Source organism: Homarus americanus, unplaced genomic scaffold, assembly GCF_018991925.1.
Source record: "Homarus americanus isolate GMGI-L3 unplaced genomic scaffold, GMGI_Hamer_2.0 scaffold45562, whole genome shotgun sequence".
NCBI lineage: Eukaryota > Metazoa > Arthropoda > Malacostraca > Decapoda > Nephropidae > Homarus > Homarus americanus.
In genome coordinates, this window is record NW_024744839.1 from 254,921 (window position 1) to 269,750 (window position 14,830).

Consider the following 14,830-nt stretch of genomic DNA (forward strand, 5'->3'; position numbering starts at 1 on the left):
GTGTCCTATCCACAGTGAGTTTCTTTCTTGGCAATGTTTACGTATATTATTAAGGCGGGGTCACACAAGTACTTTTCTTGGCAATTACCTACCGACATTGCATTGTTGGCAGTACAATTTTGGCAAAGCAATCGCCAAAAAAGTGTTGATGTGACTCCGACTTTACCTTAAGTAAATATGAGTTGACAAGAAGTCGCCTTTAGGCTTGACTTCGACTGTGAAAAGCTAATACGTTACTCATAGATATTTGAGCAATGAGACGTGTTTTCTGATTCTCTGCTCCGAGATGTTCATTTATGTATTTAATTTTGTTGCGTTTCTTATTTATTATTTTTTTTGGCATTTAATTATTTATTTTTTTGTCTCTTAAATTTTTTTTCTATTGACTTTGATCTATTTATCGCTTTAGCTTTATGACAATTAAAAATAATAAATGGTTTATGTTCCCTGAAAAACGCCGATAATTATCTTCGAAAAATACTGACGTGATAAGCATCTCTGAGTTGAGAAAATCGTTAAGTGGAAACATTAATTCATATTAAAAGGATCTTTTTTTATATTTATTTAAGGTTTACACACAAGATTAGTATGTTCGAAATATATTGTGTACGGATTATTTTTTATTTTCTTCAAATGAATAAATCCTATATAACGCACCATACCTCTGTTGCTGTGTGTGTTGTATATGGGTTTGATGTGCGTGTACCTGTATGTATGTGGTGTACACAAAAACTTTGTCCACTTGGGTCCGATGTGTTGGGAAATGTATAGCAATTGCGGTTAGGTTGTCAAGGATTCACAACTAGTGATTAGAATTGTTCGTACATTGTCATATTGTATCAACGAGAAAAGTGGCAGATAGTTTTATATATATATATATATATATATATATATATATATATATATATATATATATATATATATATATATATATATATATATATATATATATCTAGTCCGGTGTATGGACACAGTAGGTTATAGTCCAGGCCAGGCCAGTTCATATCAGCTGAGTGTTCAAACATGAAGAGATTTGCTTTGATCTGAAGTGCATGCCTCGTGCATGACTCCACGTGGGAGCGCGAGGGCGTGCATCAAGTGCATGACTACATTAATCGTGCATGGACGCGCATGATCCTGCAATGGCCGTGCATGAGTGTGCATTACCCTTTGGCTGACGGAGCATGACGCAATCTCCCACAGCTCATGAGAATTGTGTCCTCTTGTTGACTACTGCTTGTTTCCTCATCAAAACAGTTTACCTTTACCAGGATCTAGAGCGTGATTGCTGTTGTTAGCCGGATCTAAAGCGTGATAGGTGTTGTTAGCCGGATGTAGAACGTGATAGGTGGTGTTAACCGGATCTAGAACATGATAATTGATAGGTGTTAGCCGGATCTAGAACGTGATAGGTGTTGTTAGCTGGATCTAGAACGTGATAGGTGTTGTTAGCCGGATCTAGAGCATGATAAGTGTTGTTAACGTTATCTAGACCGTGATAGGTAATGGTAACAGGATCTACACGATAGGTAATGGTAACTCTACATAACACAAATAAATATCACAGCGAAAACGCGATAATTATTTTTCATTTTCATTTAAGTTTGTCTGTCTACCAACCTGTCTGTCTGTGTTTCTATATCTGTCTACCTGCTTGACTGTCTGTGTCTGTCTACTTGTCTCTGCCTATCTACCCGACTGTGTACATGCCTGTCTGTGTGTGTGTGTGTGTGTGTGTGTGTGTGTGTGTCAGCGTTAGATATTAGCCAGCCACCATAAGCTGACGTTATCGAACACCTCCATTATATCCCGGAGGTTTAAGCTTAACATCCGGGCTGAGGTCAAGCTCTATAGGTCAGAGGTCACTCGCTTGTCTGACCTTTATTTATTACTTTCTGGCGAGGGTGTTGCCATGGGTGTTTTGATTGACTCATGAACGTAGTGTGTGTGTGTGCGTGCGTGCGTGCGTGGGTTTGTGCGTTTGGGTTTGTGTCTTCGTAAATATGTTTGTGTGTGCATTTGGGTTTGTATGTGTGTATGCGCGCATCTTTAGAATTTGTGCGGTTGTTTGTGTGCATGTGTTTGTTTGGGTATGTATGTATGTATGTATGTATGTATGTATGAATAAACAAATAATTAATAAGGAAACAATTTAATTCAATCTTAAATATACAATATAATGACCTTAATTAAACAACTAAACCACACCTCTATTCATTTGTTACCGCCACTTTGTATCGTTCAAAATTAAAGCAAAATTGGCCCATTAACTCGAGTGAAAATATTCTTTTAGATGAACTAACACTGAACACCTTGTAGAAATTGGCTCCGACCATCACCACCCGACAGTGAACCTTTTGGTGTATCTGATTTACGGTGAGTGGTGGTGGTGAGGTGTTGGTGGTGTGTGGCGGTGATAATGGTAGTGTGTGTGGATAATGTTGGTAGTAGTGGGGAGGTGGTAGTGGTGTGATGTTGGTGTAGTGGGGAGGTGTGGTGTGTGTGGATAGTTGGTAGTAGTTGTGATAATGTTGGTAGTGTGAGTGTGGATAATGTTGGTAGTGTGGGGGTGTGGATAATGTTGGTAGTGTGATGGTGTGGATAATGTTGGTTAGTAGTGTGGAGGTGTGGATAATGTTGGATAGTGTGATGTGGTGTGGATAATGTTGGTAGTAGTGGTGGGGGGTGTTGGTAGATGTATGGGTGTGGGGTTGATGCTCGCAGCTGTGGGGTGTGGTTAATGTTGGTGGTAGTGGTGGGTAGGCGTTGGCAGCGGGGGAGGTGGTTACAATGTTGGGAGGTGTGGTTAGTGGTGGTAGGCACGAGCAACACATTATGTGGGCTTACCCTGCCATGTCCCGCCTCAGTTCAGTTGTCGCAGCCCCGTGATATTTTCCTTAATACTGACACAGGACAGTAAACAGGAGACAAAGTTTTCCCAAAGTTTTATAATTCGTGTCATTTGAAAATTAGACACCCAAGCTTACTTTTCCTGAAGATTCGACACCCCAGCTTATTTTATCATATTAGGCACCACATCTTATTTTATCTGAAGATTAGACGCCCCCAGTTTATTTTATCAAGATTAGACGCCCCCAGCATATTTTACCTGAAGAGTAGACACCTCAGCTTATTTCACCTGAAGATTGAACACCCTAATGCTAACCTAACCATCACACCAAAATAGAGCGGCAGATTAATTCAGGGCAGGATGCAAATGCACTACAGGAGGATTTAAATAAATGCAGGGGTGGTCAGAAAAATGGCAAATGAAATTCAACACCAGCAAGTGCAGCGTAATTAATATTGGAAGAACAAATACTGTCAATGTATACAGCCTTAACAACATCAACCTAGAGAAGTCGACCTGTGAAAGAGACTTAGGGGTACTTGTAAGCCCGGACCTGCGGCCTGGAAAACAGTGCGTTAATGTTCGAAATAAGGCAAACAGAGTATTGGGTTTTATATCTAGAAGTGTAAGTAACAAGAGTGCAGAGGTCTTATTGCAACTACATCTTGCGCTAGTCAGGCCGCACCTCCATTATGCGGTTCAGTTCTGGTGCCCTTATTATAGAATGGATATCAATTCACTGGAGTCGGTGCAGCGAAGAATGACGAAAATGATTCCGGGACTTAGAAACCTACCAAATCAAGATAGGTTAAAGAAACTAAACTTGCATTCCCTAGAAAGACGAAGAGTGCGGGGAGATATGATAGAAGTATTTAAGTGGGTGAAAGGAATCGATAAAGGGGATATAGATAAAGTTCTTATAATATCCGAGCAGGATAGGACTCGTAGCAACGGTTTTAAGTTGGATAAGTTTAGGTTTAGGAGGGAGATAGGAAGGAACTGGTTCACAAATAGGGTGGTGGACGAGTGGAACAAGCTTAGCAACTTTGTAGTAAGTGCTGGAACGCTGGAAAGTTTTAAAAGGAGGCTAGATAGATTCATGGATGATAGAGTGGTAGTAACTCGACAGGAGCTGCCATGCACAGACCAACCGGCCTATTGCAGACTCCTTATGTTCTAACAACCCCTCCCCAAGGTATCATTAGGGTGGATAATCTTCAAATGAATTAAGCTGGTGCGTCTTAAGCTTCAGGTGAACTAATTAAAGTGTAATATTTCTGTGAAATGAGCTGGTGTCGAATCTTCAGGTAAAATAAACTGGGGTGTCTAATCTTCAGGTAAAAAAGGCAAGCTGGGGTTAATCCATCATACTCAAGGGGTCAAATCATCGTCTTCAAGGGGTTAAATCACCGTCTTCAAGGGGTTAAATCATCGTCCTCAAAGGGTTAAATCACCGTCTTCAAGGGGTTAAATCACCGTCTTCAAGGGGTTAAAATCATCGTCCTCAAAGGGTTAAATCACCGTCTTCAAGGGGTTAAATCACCGTCTTCAAGGGGTTAAAATCATCGTCCTGAAGGGGTTAAATCACCGTCTTCAAGGGGTTAAATCATCGTCCTCAAAGGGTTAAATCACCGTCTTCAAGGGGTTAAAAATCATCGTCTCAAGGGGTTAAATCACCGTCTTCAAGGGGTTAAATCACCGTCCAAGTCTTCAAGGGGTTAAATCACCGTCTTCAAGGGGTTAAATCATCGTCCTCAAGGGGTTAAAATCATCGTCCTCAAGGGGTTAAAATCATCGTCCTCAAGGGGTTAAATCACCGTCTTCAAGGGGTTAAATCACCGTCTTCAAGGGGTTAAATCACCGTCTTCAAGGGGTTAAATCATCGTCCTTAAGGGGTTAATAAAAGATAGTGAAACCCAAGAACGTTTATCCATTGTTTTCTTACTTGTTACCGGTCACTATTTTCTTGGCCACTAAAACCGTAAACTATTACTCACAGGCGACATAATTATAACGTGTTAAGTTATGATACATTTAATGGGAAATATTTTGAAGGTCATAAGTCACAGTTTATTGGTGAGAAATAATATGGATAATGGATTTCATATTAAGGAGAATTTAAGAATGCCGATTCCAACTCCACCCTCTCCCTCCTTCACCCAGAATGCTCGTCTTTTGTTTTCACTCACACACACACACGGGGATCATTTTTAGTTATTTTCCCTCATTGTTATTTTGGTGATATCTCTTTTCTTTAATCGTTGATGTGGCGTTGATTCGTTGGTCTGGTGTTGAATTTTGGTCTGGCGTTGAATTGTTGACGTGGAATTGAGCTTTGATGCGGTGGTAATCGGTAATGTGTTTGTCTTACCTCTCACAACACTGCAATACCGTGTTCTATTCCCGCTTGGTTCGGCTGTGAGAAAAATTGTTGTTGTCCAGTATAACATTACCTAATATTGGCGGCTCTCTCTCTCTCTCTCTCTCTCTCTCTCTCTCTCTCTCTCTCTCCACTATCCTATTACACCCCATAAAAGAATTGTCCTATTCACTTCAATGATAACATTTGTGGAATTGTAATCGTATTTAAGATTTCCTTATCTTAGAATTCTAAATATAGGTTCAGGGTGGTGCAGTTATCAATTTCGACGTACTCGTATGAAAGAAAAATCATCATAGATAATTGTAGTAGGGCCATGATAACAAGATAATTAAATAAATCCAGTTTATATTTAAATTATTTTTGGATTATGAAATTTTTGTAGCAGATAATAATTGTTGTGCAGTCATGATAATACTATATTGAAGTAAATACAGTTTATATTTAAGTTATTACAGTGAATTGTATTGTGAAAAAACTGTACAGAAGTTGATAATTATGGTAGGGTTATGATAACGCAATATTGAATTAAATACAGTTTACGGTATATTCAAGTTATTATTTTAGGTAGAAAAATCGTACTAGTCATGCTCATGAGATCTTGAAATATATACAGATTACAGTGAAGATCCTTATTATTATGGTAGCCAGTTCGTGTTCGGTTATTATACAAGACATAAAGTCCGTTTCTGGCGCCGGGGTAGTCAAGACGCGTGGTGGTGAGGAGGAGGAGGAGGAGGGTGTAATGGACAGATATTCACTTGTTTCTCATGAGGTTCGTACAGTCTCTCTTACTAGTGGTTCATGTTTCGTTATCTTATCGTTATCTCCCTGGTGGATTAAAGTTCTCTTAGGTAAGTTATTCTCCAAGTCGTTAATGTTCCGATATCGTGATTATGCTACGATATAAGAACGTAAGAACACAAGAATGGAGGAAACTGCAGCGGGCCTATTGGCTCATACTAGGCAGCCCCGTTTACACCCAACCCCTATCGCTCATATATCCGTCCAACCTATATTTGAAGTTACCCAGCGTCTTCGAGTTAATGATGAGCAGCGTGCTTAATGTTCCGCTTTGTGGTTAATGTTTCGCTTTGTGGTTAATGTTCCGATATCGTGATTAATGTTACGATATCGGAACGTATGAGGCCGATACAATTTGAAGAAACAAAATCTTAACTATAACGGAATTTTGTCTTGTCTACAGGTTCCGATATCGTAATATTATTCCGCTATGATTTACGGTAAACGGCAGTGCGGGGTCATTGAACACTTAGAAATTTATGTTCAGTTTTAACTTTATTTAAAAAAAATAGTCTGAGCGTCAGGTGTTAACGTGGACTGGAGAAACTCACTCACTCACGTACTTATTGGTAACGCGCGGCACTGGTGTAAGTGAACAAGAACAATTTTATGGTGAACGAAATTACTGTATGTTGATATGAACGATGTCAGTGAACTATATAGGCTTATACTGTGTACTGATGTGAACAATGTTAGAGTGAATGATATACTGTACATTGATGTGAACGATATTAGTGTGAACGATATCGGTAGAACACGTTAATGGAAGTGAAATTTGGAATAGAAAACGACCATAATGTCCGACACTCCTGCCCGTCGTACAAGTCGCTGCAGTTGTACCTTGAAACGATGTTCATAAAATGTACTTAAACATGCCTGTGGAAATATCAAGTACATTTAGATTTCTTTTGAAAGTAATAGTAAAGAGTAATTGTTTTGAGTTGTTGGAGTGGGACATTCTGGTGAGTGTAAACATTGGCTGTGTCGTTTTATTCATTCCAACATTTCTTCGGCGAGGGATTTTGGGAGAGTCCGATTTGACACGTTCACGTCAAAGGGACGATTGTAAATGAACTCTGGACGAAACTAATGATATCACGTCGCTGAATTATTAAAGTGATACGACCAGGGTAGACTAGGGTGACTCGCCGTAATGAAATAGAGAAGTGATAACGGGTAATGTCGTAAAAGGTTCAGGAAATTCTTGAACGTGGAGGCAGTGATTGTGCCATTGTTGGAAAGCTCGTACATTGTCACACAGTTTTAACCCATTTCACCGAATAGAATAACCGCAAGAGAGCTTTTCAGACATTTAGATACGCTCTTAAGGTTTTCTATCGGTGTTTTTGTTCTAAGGTTTCACGTTTAATAGTTTGCCTGGTGACTACATGAATGGATATAGTCCTGTACTGGCCAAGGCTTGGGTCGAGGGCTCTCAGTTAAAGTGCTGTTTTTCTTCAGTTTATTTAGTATTTTCCCTGAGGCTCTACGTCAGAATTATCCATTTTTCAGGCTGTTTGACGTTACTCGGCGTGACAATGAGCGGGCTTGTATCTTTACACCATATAACCAAGGCTATACAGTGTAGTCGAACATGACATCTCGACCTTCCTAGTTCTTGTCCAGTCTTTTCACAAGGGTTAACACGCTTCGAGACGTGACCACCCCATGAGGTAAGCTGCTCTACTATCCGTTCACAGCGCCCAGTAAGAAGATCTTTCATGTCAGTTTAGCGTTTTGACGTTTGTTGAATGGTTTAAAACTGGCTTATAGTGTCATTTGGTGTCGGTGGGTGTCGGGAGTCCTCGTGATGTATCGGTCCGAGGAATACAGCAATTTATTTCACTTTTGATATCACCTTCGAAATGCACATTTCAGTATTACTGCGATTGGATATGAAACGCATAAATTCATCTTAAAATCAACCACCCTTATGAACCTACTTAATCTAACTTCTCAAGGTAGCGTTAGGCTGTTTATCAGGTGAAATTAGCTGGGGGACTAATCTTCATGTGGTCCTTTTTAAAGTTATTCAACTTTGGGTGAAAATGATTGAACTAAAAGCTACAAGACATATTATAGACGTCATAAACCACACATATACGACTTGTGGCTCTGAGGGTGAGGCAGAGAGCTTGTGGTTGATAACCTGTAAAACATCAGCTGTTGAGATAAGATATAAGGCAGGTGAGCAGTGTTGACGCCCTTCTTAATTGTTTGCTCCTGTGACGTGTAGAAACTTATAGCTGATAGATAAATGGATATAGATGAATATTGATAGATGACATTTATAGTGTATTGGTATTATTAGGCGAAATAGATCGATAATAATGACTGGTTTACGGTATTGAGTAAAATGGATCAGTCCAGATAGCGGCAGCGAGTCAGTTACTACAAATTTTAATTCCCGTGTACAACCACTGTAAACCCCACCTGTGTTGCGGGTGTGTGGTGAACCAACCGTAATAAATATTGAAAAGAATTTTACGATGTTAACTTTGTGAAGCCGAGTTTACAGTATTTACATATTGTACTGGATCAGCTGCTTACGTAAGGTGTTTTTGTAGGGAATGCCTTGCGGTTGAAATTCTCACTACTTCTGGCATCTATTTGAGTCGTCTGTTATTGGTTAATAGCTGTGGACGACGTTACTTCTCATTCCGTTACAAACACACGGCACTAAAAAAATAAATAAATCAAAGTAAATATAATACAAACAAGAAACCTGGAAGGAAAAATAATGATAATCTTAAAACATCAATACAACCTTTATATACTGTACATGAACCCTTAATATATGCCAGATGTTGCCAGAGGTGACGAGGGAAATTTATCAGGACTGTATACTGGGGATAACGTATTTAGTTGTCTGACTGATAGCATATAAGAAAGCTGTTGGATAAAGATACTGATTTTGTAGTATTTAGGATGGTGGTTACCTAAATATGTATCCGTTTAATATGAAGGGCCACTGACTGCTAGCCACGGGTGATCAGGTGAGTTCATGATTACGACGACACCTCATATTTGAACCAATCACTCGAGATCGACGGCCAATAAGGAAGGTTCGCATTGATATACCTGTGTTGTGATTGGCTGTGTGGAGTGTTTGCTACACCCGGTGTGACAATAGTTTGGACCCTGTGTCTGGGGTTTGATATATTTCGCCTCTTGTATTTCAGTTTTTATGGTGTGTAGTGGCTGAGTGGATATAGTGCTCGTCTCCTGTCCTAAGGGTAGCTGGTTCGATCCTGGGACACACTCAGTCCACCCAGCTGTAAATATGTACCCAGCTTTACAGTTTTGGGAAGTGAAGGCATTCGAGTGCAGTGCCGGCCAGACCTGGTGTACCTAAGGCTTAGTATATACAGTGGGCTATATCCACAGTCCCTAACGTGTCGTCTGGGCTATAAAATCCTCGACCAGCTGATTATAGATGAAAGATAATGACTATCGCGCTTGACATGTTTATTCAATTGCCACATTACTGCCGGTCAGTGTTAGATTATATCATGGCGAGGACAATCGTGTAAAGGAAGACGTGGGTGTTTTGTTTACTGTTATTAACTATAACTAATTTAACATTTATTCCAATTGACTTAAGAACTGATGTAATGTTTATTTTAATTATCCATCGTTGTTTTGTCAGATCTATTTCAGAATAAATTGTCAGAATACAAAAATCGAAAAATAGTATTTAAGTGAGAAAAGTAATTTATATTAAAAAAAACCGCAAGTTGGCTGGAGAAAAATTCTATTACGAAAAAAATGTTTACAGGGAGAAAATTTACATTGCCTGGGGAAAAAAATAATTGCCGGGGAAGAAACTTAAGAGAAGGGTATAGTACTTAAAATATCCGGGAAAATTAAAATAGGGAAAATTAATTGTCTCTGGAAAAAGTTAGGAACATTTTAAATTAGGGAAGAAATTAATTACTCATGAAAATGTTACTGGAAAAACTGAATTAATGTATGTTTCGGAAAATTAAGTTTGGGGGAAATTTAAGTTAACTGTGAAAGAAAACATAGTTAAAAATTACATACCGGTGAGGGGAAATTATTATGAACTGCGGAAAAAAAAACTTGATTACCTGGACAAAAAAGAGAATTTTAAAACAGTACTTTTTAATCCTTTTGAAATTGGGGATTTGATAAATGATCATGTTTAGTTTTTTGTAATTTCTGACTTTGATGAATGATGAATGAACGTGAATTATTACTGAACGTTGGTGAGAAACGTTGATGGTGAGAAACGTTGATGGTGAATAAACTTGATGGTGAGGAACGTTGATGATGAGAAACGATAATTAATGATACTGTGAACAAATGTATAATAAACCATAATCCAATTGGCTATGAGTTAGCGGGGAATTGATAAATATAATCCAATTGGTGGTTAGTTGGCGGGGAGTTGGTAAATATAATCCAATTGGCGGTTAGTTGGCGGGGAGTCGGTAAATATTATCCAATTGGCCATGCGTTGGTGTGGAATCGGGAAATATAATCCAATTGGCGATTATTTAGTTGGCGGGGAGCCAGTAAATATAATCCAATTGGCGATTAGTTAGTTGGCGAAGAGCCGGTAAATAGACATTAATTTATCTGTTTTAAAATCGGCAAAAACTTCATCACAGAAAACATTATTTTGAGAGAGAGAGAGAGAGAGAGAGAGAGAGATGAATGAATGAATGACGCATTTTAAAGTCTTAAGGGGAATAATAATAATAATGTGTGCGTGCGTGCGAGAGAGAAAGGGAGAATGGAGGAATGAATGACGACTTGAAATATTGGAAGGGGAATGTTATAAGAATGAGATGGTGTTAGATTGTGTGAGAGAATGATTTAGTTATGTTTAGAATGTTAGGAAGGAAATGTTTTGACAAGCCTGTGTGTGTATAATTAAGCACATGGAGATACAAAGATAGGGAGGGAGGCGGTGTGTATAATTTAATATGTTGGGATTTTAGGGGCGGGAGAGTAGGAGTGTATTACAAGAAGGAAGAAATAAAGACAAAAAAACAAGAAGAAAAAGAAAGAGGAGTACAAATAAAGGAAAAATGAGGAAGACATTGAAGAAGGGAAGACATGAGGAAGACGAAGAAATGAACAACGCGAAGAAAAAAAAAAGAAGACGAAGAAGAAATTAAGAACATGAAGGAAAAATATAAAATAAAAATAAGGAAAGGTCTTGTTTGAATATGGAGGAGAGAGAGTTGTTTATACACCGTGTTTATATTACGTAGGGTAAAAGACCGTATATTCACCGTGTTAAGATGAGAGAGAGAGATTGAGATTTCAGTGGATTAGAATACATACAATAGTTCAGTGGATTAGTTACTTATGAGAGAGATACTTCAGTGGATTAGATACATACGAGAGACATAATTCAGTGGATTAGAATGTAGAGAAAAGGAACGTGAATGATAGATGGTGTATTGATACTAAGAAACAGATGGAGGGAGAGGGGAGAATGAAAGGAGGGATGGAAGGAGAGCAAAGGGGGGAGAGCAGAAGAGGTATGGCCGTAGAAGGTTGTGATAGGAGTCCCGGCCGGAAGTAAGAGAGGGAGGGGGAGGGTTTGTGTGTGTCTGTATGAGGGTTTGTGTGTGTGTGTGTGTGAAGGGTTTGTGTGTGTGAGTGGAGGGTTTGTATGTGTGTGAGTGGAGGGTTTGTGTGTGTGTGAAGGGGGTGTGTGTGTGAGAGAGAGAGAGAGAGAGAGAGTGGAGGGTTTGTGTGTGAGAGAGAGTGAAGGGTTTGTGTGTGTGATGGGGTGGCATTACACTCAAGGTTCAAGACATCTTACTGAACTAATTACTTCTCCTTCCTCTTCTCATTCCTCCTCCTCTTCTCCTTCCTCCTCCTCTTCTCCTTCCTCTTCCTCCTCTCTCACCTCTTTTTTCCTCCTATATCTCCTCTTCTCCTTCTTCCTCTTTTCTTCTCGTTTTTCCTCATTCTCCTACTTCTTTCTCTTTCCTCCTCTTCCTCTTTATCATTAAATATAATACTGGACCTCAGTTAAGTAATACCTATTGATAATGAATGCTTGATGATATGATGATGATAAATATAATAGGTCATTGATAATGTTATGTAGAGACAGAGAGAGAGAGAGCGCACGAGCAATAATAAGTGTGTGGGTGACTGACGGCCAAATATCCGGTTTTGGGACCAGAATGAACCTGCTGTGTTCAGTTCATTCTACAGGTTCAGAAACAAGAACACTATATCTGAACCCCGATACAGTGTCTTCAGAAACTCCACTTAAATGAGGAACTTTGTATAATGTTATCGTTTGTTTTTGTCGCTCTAAACAACTATACACGTACACAAGGGGGTATTTTGACCGGCACTGCACTTGACCGCTTTTATTAACCGTAACTGTAAAGGTTAGGTAAGGTGGACGGGCGGTGCCCTGGCGAGAACTTCAGAGTACAGTATATAAAGATTTAAATTGTGAAAAAAAATATATCTTGATTCATGGTTCTTATTTCCTTATATTAATACAGAACTTAACATTGCAGTTACAGTAGAGGTTCAGTTCTATATTACAGCAGTGCAAAGATACGACTAAGGGTGTTGGGTGTTAGGATGTGTTACTGTGCTTTATGGTTAAGATTTTAAGATTGGTACAGACTTAAATATTAACAGATGGCGCACACACACGCATACACCCCAAGGTTCACTGTCAAGATGTACAGTACTCCGGTTTGTGTCAAGGTTGACTCGAGATGCACACATGTTTGATATAGTACAACTTACCAGGAAGACTTGTGTGTGTGTGTGACAGGCCATTTCTAGCTTATTAACTTTTCTTTATCTTTACAGAGGCTGTGCTGAAGACGAATTATACATGGGCAGTGGTAACAGCAGGCGTAAAGATTCGTGCGTGGTATAGCAGACGTCGTAGGAGCGTGTGATAACTGGCGTCGTCGAGAAGGGGTCGTGTGCGTTGGTACAGCCAGCGTTAAAAAAAAAGTGTCCTGGATAGTAGAGGTGTGGTGCCTCTTCCACAACCTCCTCCCTGACACTCCTCCGGCAGCAGGAAGAGGCCCGGAGACGACGGTGCCAGCTGAGCAAGCGTAACGTGAGCTGTGGGTGGGTAAGGCGAAGCTCATGATCCGCCCCTTCCTCTAAACAACGTTTCTAGTGTTCGCCGCCTCCCCTCCATTACGGCTTTTGATGAGTGCGCGCTCATCCTCCGCTGGCTGTTTGTGGATTTGCGTGCTGGTGTTCTGAAGCCACATTGCGTGTGCTGTAATCTTCTCGAGTGTGATAAGGTGTAGACTGCGTCGTGCTAGTCAGTGAACCTCTTGTGTATGCGCACGTCGTGTTATCGTACAGCAGTGTCTTAACTCACCTGAGTGTACTTTTTCGTCCCAGAGTGGTATCCTTAGTGTACTAAAGTGTGCTACATCTCCTGTGGTGTATACAAGTGTACTTAGAGAAGAAAAAATAATTGTACTCCAGAAAAAGTAGCCAGAGGACTGTATTAACGCCTTATAAATAATCCTTAAATATACGAGCCTTAAATAAACATTAATTAAAATATAAGTTAATCAACGTGTGTGTGTACATATAAATCAGCAGGGAGAGCTTAGAGCGGCACACAGAGCTGGGCCACAATGAGATCTACCTTGTGAAAGCGAGTAACAGGAGCAAGAAGTAGTCTGGGCGGGAAATCGACGACCTACACGCATCTGCTGGATAAAAACACTCGTTTGTCCACACATCACTGGATATATAAAAATTATTTTCTACATCACCTGGATATATAAACTGACACCTGCAACACCTGGATATATATATTCTCTCTAACATCACCGCAGCATTTGGTGGATATATATTCTTATATCTTGAGGTAAGGACATTTGGTATTTATTAATGATAAAGTATTAGACTGTACGTGAAGGTAAGTTAGGGTCATCTTACGACGACAATTAAACGATAAATAAGGTGGCTCGTTCTTGATTGTGTTTGTTTACATTTTGTGGTGGTGAGAGCAGAACTGTCGCCTCACTGCTGCCTCTACACTAGTGGTCAGGTAGGTTGTCAACTCTAGAGTAACCTGAAGATTAAACCGCCTCCCCCCCCCCCCAGCTTTTTTTCAACTGATGATAAAACGCCCTAATGTTACCTGGGTTAGGTTATATTAGGTTCATGTTAGGTTAATGGTAAAATTACAAGTAAGTGTAAGGTCAAGTTATTGATAAGTTAGTGTTGTTAGGCTATATTAAGTTATTATTAAGTTAGATTAATGATAGGTTAGGTTACTGTTAAGTTAGGTCATTGTTCAGTTAGGTTACTGTTAAGTTAGGTCATTGTTAAGTTAGGTTACTGTTAAGTTAGGTTACTGTTAGGTTGGGTTACTGTTAGGTTGGGTTACTGTTAGGTTGGGTTACTGTTAGGTTGGGTTACTGTTAGGTTGGGTTACTGTTAGGTTAAGTTAAGGTTATGGTGGTTAATCTTAAGGATAGATGAGCTGTTAAGGGCTAATCTTCCTGGGGTCCAAACTTTAGGATAGTCTTCAATTTGTTTTACAATGAGAAACGAAACTTTTGAGAGGCGGAAACTTTCACCTGAATTTCATGACGGAAGCTTGACGTTTTCAGTATAATTATTAGTAACCATTTCAAACTTTATCTTTAATTAAGCTTCTTATGCTTTCATTTTCACTAAGCTTCCCAGACTGCAATCTTGACTCGTTAGGTTTTTATTTTGTCTGATATTTTACGTGAAACCGCTTTGCCTCTGTGATTTATTTTACGATGATGCCTTGTTTTTTGTTCTACGATGCG

The 14,830-nt window shown here is 39.5% G+C and overlaps 1 protein-coding gene across 3 annotated transcripts in view; it reads left to right on the forward strand.

Moving 5' to 3' along the window:
• Nucleotides 1-14,830, forward strand: part of LOC121878214 (ras-related protein ced-10-like) — a 140,352-nt gene that overhangs the window by 62,922 nt on the left and 62,600 nt on the right. For all 3 annotated transcript variants that reach the window (XM_042384293.1, XM_042384295.1, XM_042384292.1), the window contains exon 2: nucleotides 12,861-13,893. The gene's annotated coding sequence lies outside the window, so the exon portion shown is untranslated. The remainder of the gene's footprint in view (nucleotides 1-12,860; nucleotides 13,894-14,830) is intronic.